Here is a 15,409-nt window from a genome sequence, read left to right as displayed (position 1 = left end):
ATTACCTTGGTAAAGACCCGGGGTGCCGTGGACAATCCAAACGGCAGCGTCTGAAACTGATAGTGACAGTTCTGCACCACGAACCTGAGGTACCCTTAGTGAGAAGGGCAATTTTGGGACATAGAGGTAAGGATCCCTGATGTCCCGGGACACTATATAGTCCCCTTCTTCCTGGTTCGTTATCACTGCTCTGAGCGACTCCATCTTGATTTGAACCTTTGTAAGTGTTCAAAAAAAAATTTTTTAGAATAAGTCTCACCTAGCCTTCTGGCTTCAGTACCACAATATAGTGTGGAATAATACCCCTTTTCTTGTAGTAGGAGGGGTAATTTAATTATCACCTGCTGGGAATACAGCTTGTGAATTTTTTCCCATACTGCCTCCTTGTCGGAGGGAGACCTTGGTAAAGCAGACTTCAGGAGCCTGCGAAGGGGAAACTTCTCGACATTCCAATCTGTACCCCTGGGATACTACTTGTAGGATCCAGGGGTCCTGTACGGTCTCAGCGCCATGCTGAGAACTTGTCAGAAGCGGTGGAACGCTTCTGTTCCTGGGAATGGGCTGCCTGCTGCAGTCTTCTTCCCTTTCCTCTATCCCTGGGCAGATATGATCTTATAGGGACGAAAGGACTGAGGCTGAAAAGACGGTGTCTTTTTCTGCAGAGATGTGACTTAGGGTAAAAACGGTGGATTTTCCAGCAGTTGCCGTGGCCACCAGGTCCGATGGACCGACCCCAAATAACTCCCCTTCCTTTATACGGCAATACACCTTTGTGCCGTTTGGAATCTGCATCACCTGACCACTGTCGTGTCCATAACATCTTCTGGCAGTTATGGACATCGCATTTACTCTTGATGCCAGAGTGCAAATATCCCTCTGTGCATCTCGCATATATAGAAATGCATCCTTTAAATGCTCTATAGTCAATAAAATACTGTCCCTGTCAAGGGTATCAATATTTTTAGTCAGGGAATCCGACCAAGCCACCCCAGCTCTGCACATCCAGGCTGAGGCGATCGCTGGTCGCAGTATAACACCAGTATGTGTGTATATACTTTTTATGATATTTTCCAACCTCCTGTCAGCTGGACCTTGAGGACGGCCCTATCTATAGACGGTACCGCCACTTGTTTTGATAAGCGTGTGAGCGCCTTATCCACCCTAAGGGGTGTTTCCCAACGCGCCCTAACTTCTGGCGGGAAAGGGTATACCGCCCATAATTTTCTATCGGGGGGAACCCACGCATCATCACACACTTTATTTAATTTATCTGATTCAGGAAAAACTATGGTAGTTTTTTCACATCCCACATAATACCCTCTTTTGTGGTACTTGTAGTATCAGAAATATGTAACACCTCCTTCATTGCCTTTAACGTGTGGCCCTAATAAGGAATACGTTTGTTTATTCACCGTCGACACTGGATTCAGTGTCCCTGTCTGTGTCTGTGTCGACCGACTAAAGTAAACGGGCGTTTTAAAACCCCTGACGGTGTTTTTGAGACGTCTGGACCGGTACTAATTGTTTGTCGGCCGTCTCATGTCGTCAACCGACCTTGCAGCGTGTTGACATTATCACGTAATTCCCTAAATAAGCCATCCATTCCGGTGTCGACTCCCTAGAGAGTGACATCACCATTACAGGCAATTGCTCCGCCTCCTCACCAACATCGTCCTCCTACATGTCGACACACACGTACCGACACACAGCACACACACAGGGAATGCTCTGATAGAGGACAGGACCCACTAGCCCTTTGGAGAGACAGAGGGAGAGTTTGCCAGCACACACCAAAAACGCTATAATTATATAGGGACAACCTTATATAAGTGTTTTCCCTTATAGCATCTTTTTTATATATTTCTAACGCCAAATTAGTGCCCCCCCTCTCTGTTTTAACCCTGTTTCTGTAGTGCAGTGCAGGGGAGAGCCTGGGAGCCTTCCCTCCAGCCTTTCTGTGAGGGAAAATGGCGCTGTGTGCTGAGGAGATAGGCCCCGCCCCTTTTTCGGCGGCCTCGTCTCCCGCTCTTAACGGATTCTGGCAGGGGTTAAATATCTCCATATAGCCTCCGGAGGCTATATGTGAGGTATTTTTAGCCAAAATAGGTATTCATTTGCCTCCCAGGGCGCCCCCCTCCCAGCGCCCTGCACCCTCAGTGACTGCCGTGTGAAGTGTGCTGAGAGGAAAATGGCGCACAGCTGCAGTGCTGTGCGCTACCTTTAGAAGACTGAGGAGTCTTCTGCCGCCGATTCTGGACCTCTTCTTACTTCAGCATCTGCAAGGGGGCCGGCGGCAAGGCTCCGGTGACCATCCAGGCTGTACCTGTGATCGTCCCTCTGGAGCTGATGTCCAGTAGCCAAGAAGCCAATCCATCCTGCACGCAGGTGAGTTCACTTCTTCTCCCCTAAGTCCCTCGTTGCAGTGATCCTGTTGCCAGCAGGACTCACTGTAAAATAAAAAACCTAAGCTAAACTTTTCTAAGCAGCTCTTTAGGAGAGCCACCTAGATTGCACCCTTCTCGGCCGGGCACAAAAATCTAACTGGCTTGGAGGAGGGTCATAGGGGGAGGAGCCAGTGCACACCACCTGATCGGAAAGCTTTACTTTTGTGCCCTGTCTCCTGCGGAGCCGCTATTCCCCATGGTCCTTTCAGGAACCCCAGCATCCACTAGGACGATAGAGAAAGTATGTGAATCTTTGCTTTCAGTATCTAGTATGACCCCTTTGTGCAGAATTAACTGCATGTAAACTTTACGGTAATTGTTGATTAGTCTGTTACATCCTCTGTACAAAACAGCTTCAACTCTGTTTTATTGGTGGGTTTCCTCCCATGAACTGGTCGCTTCAGGTCCTTCCACAATCTTTCGATTGGATTAAGCTGAGGACGTCGACTTGGCCATTCCAAAACTTAAAATTTATTCTTCCTTAACCATTCTTTGGCCGAATGACTTTTGTGCATTGGGTCATTGTCTTGCTGTATGACCCAAGTTTTCTTGAGATGGATCTCATGCACTGTATGTCCTGACATTTTTACTTTAGAATATTCTGGTATAATTCAGAATTCATTGTCCCATCAATGATTGCAAGTCGTCCTGGGCCAGATGCAGCAAAACAGGCCCAAACCATGATACCACCACCACCACCACTGTGTTTCACAGATGGTATTTATGCTGAAATGCAGTGTTCTCCTTTCTCCAAACACTGCTAGGTAGCTGCAGCACGCGGCTTCTTCTCACATAGGTAGCCGGGCAGCTCTGCAACTTCCCGTCCCTTTGTACACTCTGCCCCTCCCAGCTTCCGCTTCTGTGTCCGCAGCATGTGAAGAGCTGTAATGTTTGTGCGGGAGGAGGAGTATATCCTAGCACACACACCCACACTGACCTCCCCCTCCTAGATTATGCAACAGGGGCTTTCCCTGGAATAATGTGTAAATAGAGGCTTTGCCTGGAATAATGTGTAATAGAGGCTTTGCCTGGAATAATGTGTAAAAGGGGACTCTGCCTGGCGTAATGTGTAAAAGGGAACTCTGCCTGGTGTAATGTGTAAAAGGGAACTCTGCCTGGTGTAATGTGTAAAAGGGAACTCTGCCTGGTTTAATGTGTAAAAGGGGGCTTTGCCTGGAGTAATGTGTAAAAGCGGGCTCTCCCTGGCGTAATATATATGTGGTACTACTGTGGCGTAATATGAAAAATGGAGAATTGGTGACCATGCCCCTTCCCCATGAAACCACACCCCTATATTTCTCTGACGTCCTAGTGGATGCTGGGGACTCCGTAAGGACCATGGGGAATAGACGGCTCCGCAGGAGACTGGGCACATCTAAAGAAAGATTTAGGACTATCTGGTGTGCACTGGCTCCTCCCCCTATGACCCTCCTCCAAGCCTCAGTTAGATTTCTGTGCCCGGCTGAGCTGGATGCACACTAGGGGCTCTCCTGAGCTCCTAGGAAGAAAGTGTTTGTTAGGTTTTTTATTTTCAGTGAGACCTGCTGGCAACAGGCTCACTGCATCGAGGGACTAAGGGGAGAAGAAGCGAACCTACCTAAGTGGTGGTAGCTTGGGCTTCTTAGGCTACTGGACACCATTAGCTCCAGAGGGATCGAACACAGGACCCGACCTCGTCGTCCGTTCCCGGAGCCGCGCCGCCGTCCCCCTTACAGAGCCAGAAGCAAGAAGGTGGTCCGGAAAATCGGCGGCTGAAGACTTCTGTCTTCTCCAAGGTAGCGCACAGCACTGCAGCTGTGCGCCATTGCTCCTCATGCACACCTCACACTCCGGTCACTGATGGGTGCAGGGGGGGGGGGGGGGGGGGGGCGGGCGCCCTGAGCAGCAATACTGACACCTTGGCTGGCAAACTGGCACCATATATAGCCCCAGAGGCTATATAGGTGCTTTTTAACCCCTGCCAGAATCCATAAAAATGCGGGAGAAAGTCAGCGAAAAAGGGGCGGAGCTATCTCCTTCAGCACACTGGCGCCATTTTTCCCTCACAGCTCCGTTGGAGGGAAGCTCCCTGGCTCTCCCCTGCAGTCAATACACTACAGAAAGGGTTAAAAAGAGAGGGGGGGGGCACAATTTAGGCGCAGTATACAATATATATAGGCAGCTATAAGGGAAAACACTCTTTATATGTGATATCCCTGTGATATATAGCGCCCTGGTGTGTGCTGGCATACTCTCCCTCTGTCTCCCCAAAGGGCTTTGTGGGGTCCTGTCCTCTGTCAGAGCATTCCCTGTGTGTATGCTGTGTGTCGGTACGGCTGTGTCGACATGTATGAGGAGGATAATGATGTGGAGGCGGAGCGAATGCCTGTAAATGTGATGTCACCCCCTGCGGGATCGACACCGGTGTGGTTGGACTTATGGAAGGATTACGTGAAAGTGTCAACTCCTTACACAAAAGGTCGGCGACACAGAACAGCCGGCTACTCAGCTTGTGCCTGTTCCAGCGTCTCAAATGTCATGGGGGGCTCTAAAAACGCCCGCTACCTCATGGCAGAAACAGATGTCGACACGGATACCGACTCCAGTGTCGACGACGATGAGACTAGTGTACCCTCCAAATAGGTCCACCCGTTACATGATTGAGGCAATGAAAAATGTATTACACATTTATGATAATACCCCAGGTACCACATAAAAGGGTATTATGTTTGGTGACAGAAAACTACCAGTAGTTTTTCCTACATCTGAGAAATTAAATGAGGTGTGTGAGGAAGCGTGGTCTTCCCCCGGTAAGAAATTGATAATTTCTAAACGGTTATTGGCAGCGTACCCTTTCCCGCCAGAGGATAGGTCACGTTGGGAAACACCCCATAGGGTAGATACAGCGCTTACACGCTTATCAGAAAAGGTGGCACTACCGTCTCCGGATACGGCCGCCCTGAAGGAACCTGCTGATAAAAAGCAGGGGGTTACCCTGAAAGATATAGTCACACACTCGGGCATTATATTGCGACCAGCCATTGCTTCGGCATGGATGTACAGTGCTCCCGCTGCGTGGTCAGATTCCCTGTCGGAAAAATAACTATGGATAGGGACAATATTTTGCTGACAATAGAGCATATAAAAGACGTGGTCTTATACATGCGTGATGCACAGAGGGATATTTGCCGGCTGGCATCAAAAATAAGCGCTAGGTCCATTGCCGCCAGACGGGGGTTATGGACTCGGCAATGGTCAGGCGATGCCGACTCGAATCGGCACATGGAAGTTTTGCCCTATAAGGGGGTAAAACTGTTTGGGGATGGTCTTTCAGACCTCGTTTCCACAGCTACTGCTGGGAAATCGACTTTTTTGCCACAGGCTACCCCACAACAAAGGAAAGCACCGTATCATCAAGTACAGTCCTTTCAGCCCCAGAAAAGCAAGAGGGCTAGAGGCTCATCCTTTCTGCCGAGAGGCAAAGGTAGAGGAAAAAGCTGCAGCGCACAGCTAGTTCCCAAGAGCAGAAGTCCTCCCTGCGTCCGGTAAGTCCACAGCATGACGCTGGGGCTGCTCAGGCGGACCCGGGTACGGTGGGGGCCCGTCTCAGAAATTTCAGCGCCCAGTGGGCTCTCTCACATCCTGGGTCCTTCAAGTAGTATCTCAGGGGTACAGGCTGGAGTTCGAGACGTTCTTCCCCCCGCTGTTTCCTAAAATCTGCCTTACCGGCACCTCCCTCTGCCAGGGAGGCGGTGTTGGTGGCTATTCAACACTATAATCACAACAAGTGATTGTCAAGGTGCCCCTCCTTCAGCAAGGAAGGGGTTACTATTCCACAATGGTTGTGGTACCGAAACAGAACGGTTCGGTGAGACCCATCTTAAAATTAAAATACTTGAACTTTTATATCAGAAGATTCAAGTTCGAGATGGAATCGCTCAGGGCGGTTATTACGAGCCTGGACGAGGGGGATTACAGGGTCTCCCTGGACATCAAGGATGCGTACCTGCATGTCCCCATTTACCCTCCTCACCAGGAGTACCTCAGATGTGTGGTACAGGACTGTCACTATCAGTTCCAGACGCTGCCGTTGGAGTTGTCCACGGCACCGAAGGTCTTTACCAAGGTAACGGCCGAAATGATGATACTCCTTCGCAAGAAGGAAGTTTTTATTATCCCGTACTTGGACGATCTCCTGATAAAGGCGAGGTCCAAAGAACAGTTGGTAGTAGGGGTAGCACTCTCTCGGGAAGTGCTACAACAGCACGACTGGATTCTCAATATTCCAAAGTCACAGCTGGTCCCGACGACACGTCTTCTGTTCCTGGGAATGATTCTGGACACAGACCAGAAAAGAGTGTTTCTTCCAGTGGAAGCACACGAGTCCTGGAAAAAATGGTAGCTTCGTACGAAGCATAATTCCATTCGGAAGGTTCCACGCAAGGACGTTCCAGTGGGACCTGTGGGACAAATGGTCCGGGTCCCATCTACAGATACAACAGCGGATAACCCTGTCGGCAAGAAACAGGGTGTCGCTGCTGTGGTGGCTGCAGAGGGCTCATCTACTAGAGGGCCGCAGATTCGGAATACAGGACTGGGTCCTGGTGACCACGGAGGCCAGCCTTCGGGGCTGGGGTGCAGTCACACAGGGAAGAAATTTCCAAGGAGATTTCGCTTCACATAATTATTCTGGAGCTAAGGGCCATTTACAATGCCCTAAGCCAAGCAAGGCCCCTGCTTCAAAACCAGCCGGTACTGATCCATTCAGACAACATCACGGCGGTCGCCCATGTAAACAGACAGGGCGGCACAAGAAGCAGGATGGCGATGGCAATAGCCACAAGGATTCTCCGATGGGCGACCTACACCCGGGAGAATGGGGACTTCTTCCAGAAGTTTTCCAAATGCGGGTAAACCGTTGGGAATGACCACGGGTGGACATGATGGCGTCCCGCCTCAACAAAAAGTTGAAAAGATATTGCGCCAGGTCAAGGGACCCTCAGGCGATCGCTGTGGACGCTCTAGTGACACCGTGGGTGTACCAGTCGGTTTATGTGTTTCCTCCTCTACCTCTCATACCCAGGGTACTGAGAATAATAAGAATGCGAGGAGTGAAAACCATACTCATGGTTCCGGATTGGCCAAGAAGAGCTTGGTACCCGGAACTTCAAGAGATGCTGGCAGAGGACCCTTGGCCTCTGCCGCTCAGACAAGACCTGCTGCAGCAGGGACCCTGTCTGTTCCAAGACTTACCGCGGCTGCATTTGACGGCATGGCGGTTGAACACCGGATCCTAAAGGAAAAGGGTATTCCGGAGGAAGTCATCCCTACCCTGATCAAAGCCAGGAAGGATGTCACCGCAAGACATTATTACCACATTTGGCGGAAATATGTTGCTTGGTGTGAGGCCATGAAGGCCCCGAAGGAGGAATTTCAACTGGGTCGATTCCTACACTTCCTGCAAGCAGGGGTGACGTTGGGCCTCAAATTGGGGTCCATCAAGGTCCAGATTTCGGCTCTGTCGATTTTCTTCCAGAAAGAACTGGCTTCACTGCCTGAAGTTCAGACTTTTGTCAAAGGAGTTCTGCATATTCAGCCTCCTTTTGTGCCCCCAGTGGCACCTTGGGATCTCAATGTGGTTTTGGCATTCCTGAAATCACATTGGTTCGAACCACTTAAGACTGTGGAATTAAAATATCTCGTGTGGAAAGTGGTCATACTGTTGGCCCTGGCTTCGGCCAGGCGGGTTTCAGATTTGGCGGCTTTGTCTTGAAAAAGCCCTTATCTGATTTTCCAGATGGATAGGGCAGAATTGAGGACTCGTCCTCAGTTTCTCCCGAAGGTGGTCTCAGCTTTTCACTTGAACCAACCTATTGTGGTGCCTGCGGCTACTAGGGACTTGGAGGATTCCAAGTTGCTGGACGTAGTCAGGGCCCTGAAAATTTATGTTTCCAGGACGGCTGGAGTCAGAAAAACTGACTCGCTGTTTATTCTGTATGCACCCAACAAGCTGGGTGCTCCTGCTTCTAAGCAGTCTATTGCGCGCTGGATTTGTAGCACTATTCAGCTGGCGCATTCTGCGGTAGGATTACCGCAGCCTAAATCAATAAAAGCCCATTCCACAAGGAAGGTGGGCTCATCTTGGGCGGCTGCCCGAGGGGTCTCGGCTTTACAACTTTGCCGAGCAGCTACTTGGTCAGGGGCAAACACGTTTGCTAAATTCTACAAATTTGATTCCCTGGCTGAGGAGGACCTGGAGTTCTCTCATTCGGTGCTGCAGAGTCATCCGCACTCTCCCGCCCGTTTGGGAGCTTTGGTATAATCCCCATGGTCCTTACGGAGTCCCCAGCATCCACTAGGACGTCAGAGAAAATAAGATTTTACTCACCGGTAAATCTATTTCTCGTAGTCCGTAGTGGATGCTGGGCGCCCATCCCAAGTGCGGATTGTCTGCAATACTGGTACATAGTTATTGTTACAAAAATCGGGTTTTGTTGTGAGCCATCTCTTCAGAGGCTCCAATTGTTATCATACTGTTAACCGGGGTTCCTATCACGTGTTATATGGTGTGATTGGTGTGGCTGGTATGAGTCTTACCCGGGATTCAAAATCCTTCCTTATTGTGTCAGCTCTTCCGGGCACAGTTCCTAACTGAGGCTTGGAGGAGGGTCATAGGGGGAGGAGCCAGTGCACACCAGATAGTCCTAAATCTTTCTTTAGATGTGCCCAGTCTCCTGCGGAGCCGTCTATTCCCCATGGTCCTTACGGAGTCCCCAGCATCCACTACGGACTAAGAGAAATAGATTTACCGGTGAGTAAAATCTTATTTTTTGCTGCGTGCCTTCACCACGCACTGTCCATAATTTACTTATGGGGGAGGCACCAATTTTTTTTCTGGCACAGGGCACCAAAATGTCTAGTTAAGGCGCTGCATATGGACGTTCCATGCTTGCTCAGGATGCTAACCTCTTCACTGTGCCACCAACACAATCGCAAGGACCAGAAAAATGCCACTCTGCTTCTATACCAAAATCTTCTTTATAAGAGCATAAGTTGGAAAACTTTTTCTTGTTTTCAAGTTTTGCAGCTGGCCCATCGGAGAAGTAGAAATAGATTTTTGGTTATTTTTCAAATTTTTTCTTTAAGAAGTTTGAGTTTTCTCTGGAAGCAGTAGACTGCCACAGTGTTGTGTTCCAGGTAGTCTGAAATAACAACATAGCTAAGATGCTCAGTCTTTGTTTTTTTCCTTTTAATACACCACATATAGAAGAATTGTAGCTTGCTCACTGATCCAAAGATAGCCAGGTGACTGAGGCCTTCTTGTGAGTACAGTGTTGATCTCTGTCTGCTGTGTCTCTCCCTCCCAGCAACCCTTCTCCAAGTTGCCGGTTTTTCCTGCTCCCAGCACACATTCTCCCAGTCTGATACTGTAATAAAACACTCCGCTTTTTCAAATGTGACACAAATGGTCCATGAACAGGTTAGATATAGGTGGGCTTAAATTAGTGACCAACTTTTCTTCACTATTTAAAGTCCATGAAAATGTAAAAGGCGGGTCTATTCAACACAATTGAAGTATCTTTCCACTTCAGTTTTTGCACCTGCGCAGAAGTGGGCGCAGGTGGTGTCTGTAGATTTTCGTCCCCAAACACACCGGAAAAGGAATATGCATTCCTCCTAATGTAGTGAACTGAAAAAAATGTTGTTGACTTTTAAATACAGTTTTCATGAATCACTCAAAAATTAGTGATGAGCGGATTCGGTTTTACTCGGTTTTACTCTGTTCTCAAAACCGAATCTTATTGGCTCACTGATGTCACGTGTTTTGGATAGCCAATAAGATTCGGTTTTGAGAACAGAGTAAAACCGAATCCGCTCATCACGATCAAAAATGAAAGCTCTTTGATCTGTGTCCTCTTTTTGTATACTTGAACGTTTCCTCCGAACTTGGATGTTACCATGCCTCCTAAGAAGTCTAAAGGTGCATTCCCTCCTTCGGTTTCTTTCCCTAGCCAGAAAATGTCTCGTACCTCTCCTTTGGCTCACAGGGTTCATTCCTCCACCTCTGCGAATAGCCCTGGCCAACCGGATGCGACTCGTTTACTTTCAGTACCAGGAGAAGATCCTAACTCCACTGACCCTCTTAGCGTGAAGACTGTCAAGTATTGGCAGATTTAGAGTCTGCCCTTTCTCAAGATCTAACCGCTGCTATCCATGAAGTAAAGGTCGAATGGTCCGCCATTGGTGACAGGGCGGATCATCTAGAGAGTAAAATGGAGGAATTGGTGGCTTCGCATAATGACCTCATTACTGCTCATGACCATCAACAGGTGGAATTGGTGGCGTTCAAGAGCAAAATGGTGGATATGGAGAACAGGTCCAGGAGAATTAACATTAAAATCCAAGGAATTCCCGACTCCGTAGCCAACATAGAATTGCTGGATTATGTAATGTCCCTGTTTCGTAAGTTATTGTCTGAGGCGAACAACAAAGATCTGCTTATTGATCGGATACACCGTCTGCCTAAACCCCGGTCTATATCTGCTTCCCTTCCTAGGGATAAACTTCTTTGGGTCCACTTTTTTTTAACTAAGGAGCGTTTTCTTCATGCGGCCCACGACGCAGATAAGGCGGATGTTCTGGAAGGTCTACAACTCTTTCCGGATTTCTCCGCCTTCACTGTATTGCAACAAAGATCGCTAGCTCCCATTACCACTGCCCTTAGTTCCCAGGAGATCTGCTACAGGTGGGGTTTCTTGGTGAAATTAATAGTTGCCTGACAATAACTCATTTGTTATTTCTGACCGGGAGGCAGGCATTAAACTGCTTGCTGATTGGGACATTCCGGTACAACTACCTGTTGCTCCTGTGAGACGTCCTGCACCCCGACCGGAATGGTCTACTACCTGAACGCTGTTCTAATCTACCATATGCAGTTACCTGGAATATAAACGTCCTCCTGCTGGACGCAATTATGGAACGGTCTACTAATTCTCACCAGGTTCCGTGAGTTCCTATGTTGGTTCTACATGTTTTTGATCTTGCATATATGCGTACTGTGTTTGTTTTTTGTTCTGTTTTATGTCTCTTCTTTCCTATATTTTCTACGATATCTTAATTATGCACTCCATATTAGTCTTTATTGTCATAGATTAAGCTAGTCAGTGCCAAGATTTTCTTAATGTATGTACGCTTGTCCCTTTTTTTCTTTTTCTTTTCTTTTTTTTTATCGCCCCTGGGTGGATTGCTGATGCCATTTCCTCCTTGTTTAACCTACTGTATTTTGTCTTTCCCCTACAGTAGCAATATGGACCCGATTTACTGGGTCATTTTGGTTTCTTCCCCCTGTTTTTTTTTTCTCTTTCCTATCCTTGCCCCTGTTTTTTGCTTCCCCACTCCCTCTACCCCCCACCCCACCCTGGTTTGTCTCCTATACTATTGTGACCTGACTGCTTTACCATGGTTAGAATTGTTTCCCTAAATGTTAAGGGATTAAACTTCCCTAATAAGTGTAGGTTAGCGTTATCTTCCTTTCATAACCAAAGAGCTGATATTGTTGCCTTGCAAGTGACCCATTTTTCTTCTCTCAGCCCTCCTGTATTGAAAGACCAGAGATACCCAATTGGATACTTTGCTAATGGCCCTTTTAAGAGGAAAGGGGTGGCTATTCTCTTTATGAACACGGTCTCATTTGTTTTACATTCTCCTTTGTTTTACCAATTAGTTAAATCTGGTCGCTATTTGATTCTCACGGATGTTTTAGAAGATAAACTTGTTACTACGTATTGTTTCTCTTTATGGCCCCAATTCAAATCATGTGGCTTTTCTTAGAAAACTCTGCTTAACTATACAGAAGATTTGTGTAGGCTCTTTAATTTTATTAGGAGACTTAAACTTAGTAATTGACCCAAAATTGGATAAATCCACTCCATTTGGCTCTGACGCTCCTAGACTACGCCTGGGGCCCCTCCATGGCATTTCATAATCGCCTAGTTCGACCTATATATTAAAAACCCTTCTGGCAGGGATTACACATTTTTCTCCCCTGTCCATAACTCTTACTCTCGCATTGACCTTGTGTTGTGCGATAAGTGGACTTTACAACACTCAGGCAATGTGGATATTTTGCCCATATCCTGGTCTGACCATGCTCCTTTGTCCTGGAGCTGGGATATCTTTAAAACTTCTATGCCCCCCAGATAGTGGCGCCTTTCCCCTCACCTCCTATCTGATCCAATGGCGAAAAAGACTATCTTCGATTGTATTTCTCTCTACATGGCTACAAACTCCCCCTCTGATACCTCCATTTTAAACCATTGGTGTGCCTTTAAAGCTGTAGTCCATGGCTCTGCTATTCAAGATGGGGCTACACTTAAAAAAACAAGCTATGCAAATTGACTTAGAGGTTAAACTTAAAGAACTCGAAGATAGAAATAAGCTCCACCCTACCCTTCGTAAAGAACTTTCCGAAATCCGCAGGCAATTGCAGAAAATTTTAGTCTCTAAAACCCAGGTTGCCCTCAGTCGATTGAGACAAAAGTTTTACGTAGTGGGTAATAGACCTGGGAAGATGCTAGCACGTCAGTTACGCGCCCAACAAGCCTGCAACAGGATTAAATGTTATTTCCCCATCGGGCTCTAAGCTAGCAAACCCTCTAGATATCTCTTACCAGTTTACAAATTACTATGCGCAATTGTACAACCTGGCATCAAGCCTTTCTATGCCCCAACTTACCCGTGAGACTTCAATCTTTTCTATCTTCCCTTGATTTAACCTTTATCTGATGATCCGTTTGAATCGTTAAATGCTCCTTAGTCTTCACTTGAGTTGGACGCTGCGATTAAAACCCTCCCTAAGAATAAAGCTACTGGCCCTGACTGCTTTACTAATGACTTCTATGTTCCTTTTGGGGATTGCCTCTCCTCCACCATGGTGGCTCTGTTTAATGAAGTGACTCGTACTGGTGCGTTCCCTGCGGTAATGCTTGAAGCTCAGGTAGTCGCACTCCCCAAACCAGGTGAAGACCCAGCCCTCTGCCAGCATTACCGGCTGATTGCCCTACTCAATGGCGATGTTAAACTATATGCTAAGTTGATAATGACCCGTCTAAATGTTTACTTTCCCTCTCTAATTCACCCAGATTAGTTTGGGTACGTGCCCGGCAGGCATCTGACAACACCCACAGAGTTTTCAACTTAATTGACTTTCTGAAGGAGATGGTTTTCTTTTGTTTTCTCTAGACACTGAGAAAGCGTTCAATAGGCTGAGTTGGTTATATATGCGCACTGTTTTGACTAAATTTGTTTTTTGTGACCAGATTTTGGCGTCCATTCCGGCGTTGTATAGCTCGCCTACAGCAATTCAGCAAAGGCTTTCTGTTGGGCGCGTTCCCAATATCCAATGGCACACGTCAGGGTTGCCCCCTCTCACCCTTCATTTTTGTTTTGATAATAGAACCCCTAGCGGCCATAATTAGATCAGATCGTGAATTTCCAGGGTTAACTTGTGGTCTGAGCTCCCACAAACTTTGTCTCTTTGCTGACGACGTTCTCCTTTTCGTTACACACCCCATTACTTCTCTCCCTCATTATTATGCCCTATTGACCAGATTTAGTGATTCCTCCTATTATAAATTGAATACGACTAAAACTGACACCCTTCCTATCAACCTATCTGACCATGTGGTAACCAATTTACGCTCTCAGTATTCTTCTAATTGGAGATCCGACTCTCTTCTCTACTTAGGCATACACATCCCCCCTCTACTTTCCTCTGTTTTTGACGTGAACTTACCCTCTCTTATTGACTCTCTTCAGTCTTCGACTTTATCCTGGCTCTCCTGCGAAATATCCTGGCTAGGCCATCTAGCAGCCTTTAAAATGACCCTACTACCGAAGCTAATGTATTTATTTTCTAACTATACCTTTTATCTTTCCCAGACGTTATCTAGATAAATGCAGGCTTATACTTTCTAAATTCCTGTGGAAGTCCCATCCTCCTAAACTGGCTCGCTCTAGAATGATTTTACCCCGCCATCGTGGGGGTTTCGCTCTCCCCGATTTGGACACTTATCATGAAGCATGTCTCCTTGCACTATTGAAACCACTGGGTGGTTTCACCGTCCACGTCTACCTTGGTACCTATTGAAAAAAACTGGTTGTTCAGGCTACCCATTAGAGGATCTCCTATGGACTCCCAAAATCCTTCATCCACCACATCTCTTCTCTCTACGGACTCCTCTATACGGGTTTGGGACAGATTACTTTCTAAAATCCCTGGCTATGCCCCTCCATACGCAGCCCTTTCCTTGGTAGCTAATACCTTAGCTGAATGTTTCCCTCTGGCATACTTGTCATATCCGCACCTAGGGCGACCTCTTAGACAGAAAATAATCTTGGATGCGAGCGTGAGAAGAGGTAACCACGGTGGAATAGAGGCAGCAGTTAGAGGAGTGTGGTTGATATGATGTAGGAGGTCATTCTAAGTTAGGGTTGGGAGTCTAACTAGGACTTTTTGTGGAATGGGGAGACAGTAAAGCAGATTGAAGAGGCGGGTGCCCACTACACTCTGTTCATCACTTTTGTGATTTGGCACACTTCAGTTGGGACACGTATGTGAAGCCGTATTCAACCAAATCATTGAGCACCTCTTGGCCGGTGCTGCATGAGACATCAGCTGAGCAGCCATCTTGGGAAGCCACATTATCCGCTGGGCATACTTTTAATAAATGTTACCGTTTTGATGTAAACGAGTAAGTATCTAATGATTCCAAATTTGCTAGGAAGGTGTTGCAGTCTGCAATACTTAGAACTAACTCCAACTAAAGGGACATCTTTGGGATGTCTTCACGGTCCAATGTCTCCTAAAGGGATGAAAAAGATTTTTCAATATTACATTAGATCCTTTTTTACTTAATTGAGGACACTTTCATATATTTATGCTCTAGTTCCCTTGTTAAGAAGTTCCCTAACTTAAATATTTATTT

At 47.1% G+C, this 15,409-nt stretch overlaps 1 protein-coding gene across 5 annotated transcripts in view; it reads left to right on the top strand.

Annotated features, from left to right (window-relative positions):
* STRBP (spermatid perinuclear RNA binding protein) overlaps nt 1-15,409 on the top strand; it is a 540,853-nt gene that overhangs the window by 506,365 nt on the left and 19,079 nt on the right. The window lies entirely within an intron of this gene.

This window comes from Pseudophryne corroboree, chromosome 8, assembly GCF_028390025.1.
Source record: "Pseudophryne corroboree isolate aPseCor3 chromosome 8, aPseCor3.hap2, whole genome shotgun sequence".
NCBI classification, from domain to species: Eukaryota; Metazoa; Chordata; class Amphibia; order Anura; family Myobatrachidae; genus Pseudophryne; species Pseudophryne corroboree.
This window is presented reverse-complemented; position numbering and strand designations above follow the sequence as displayed.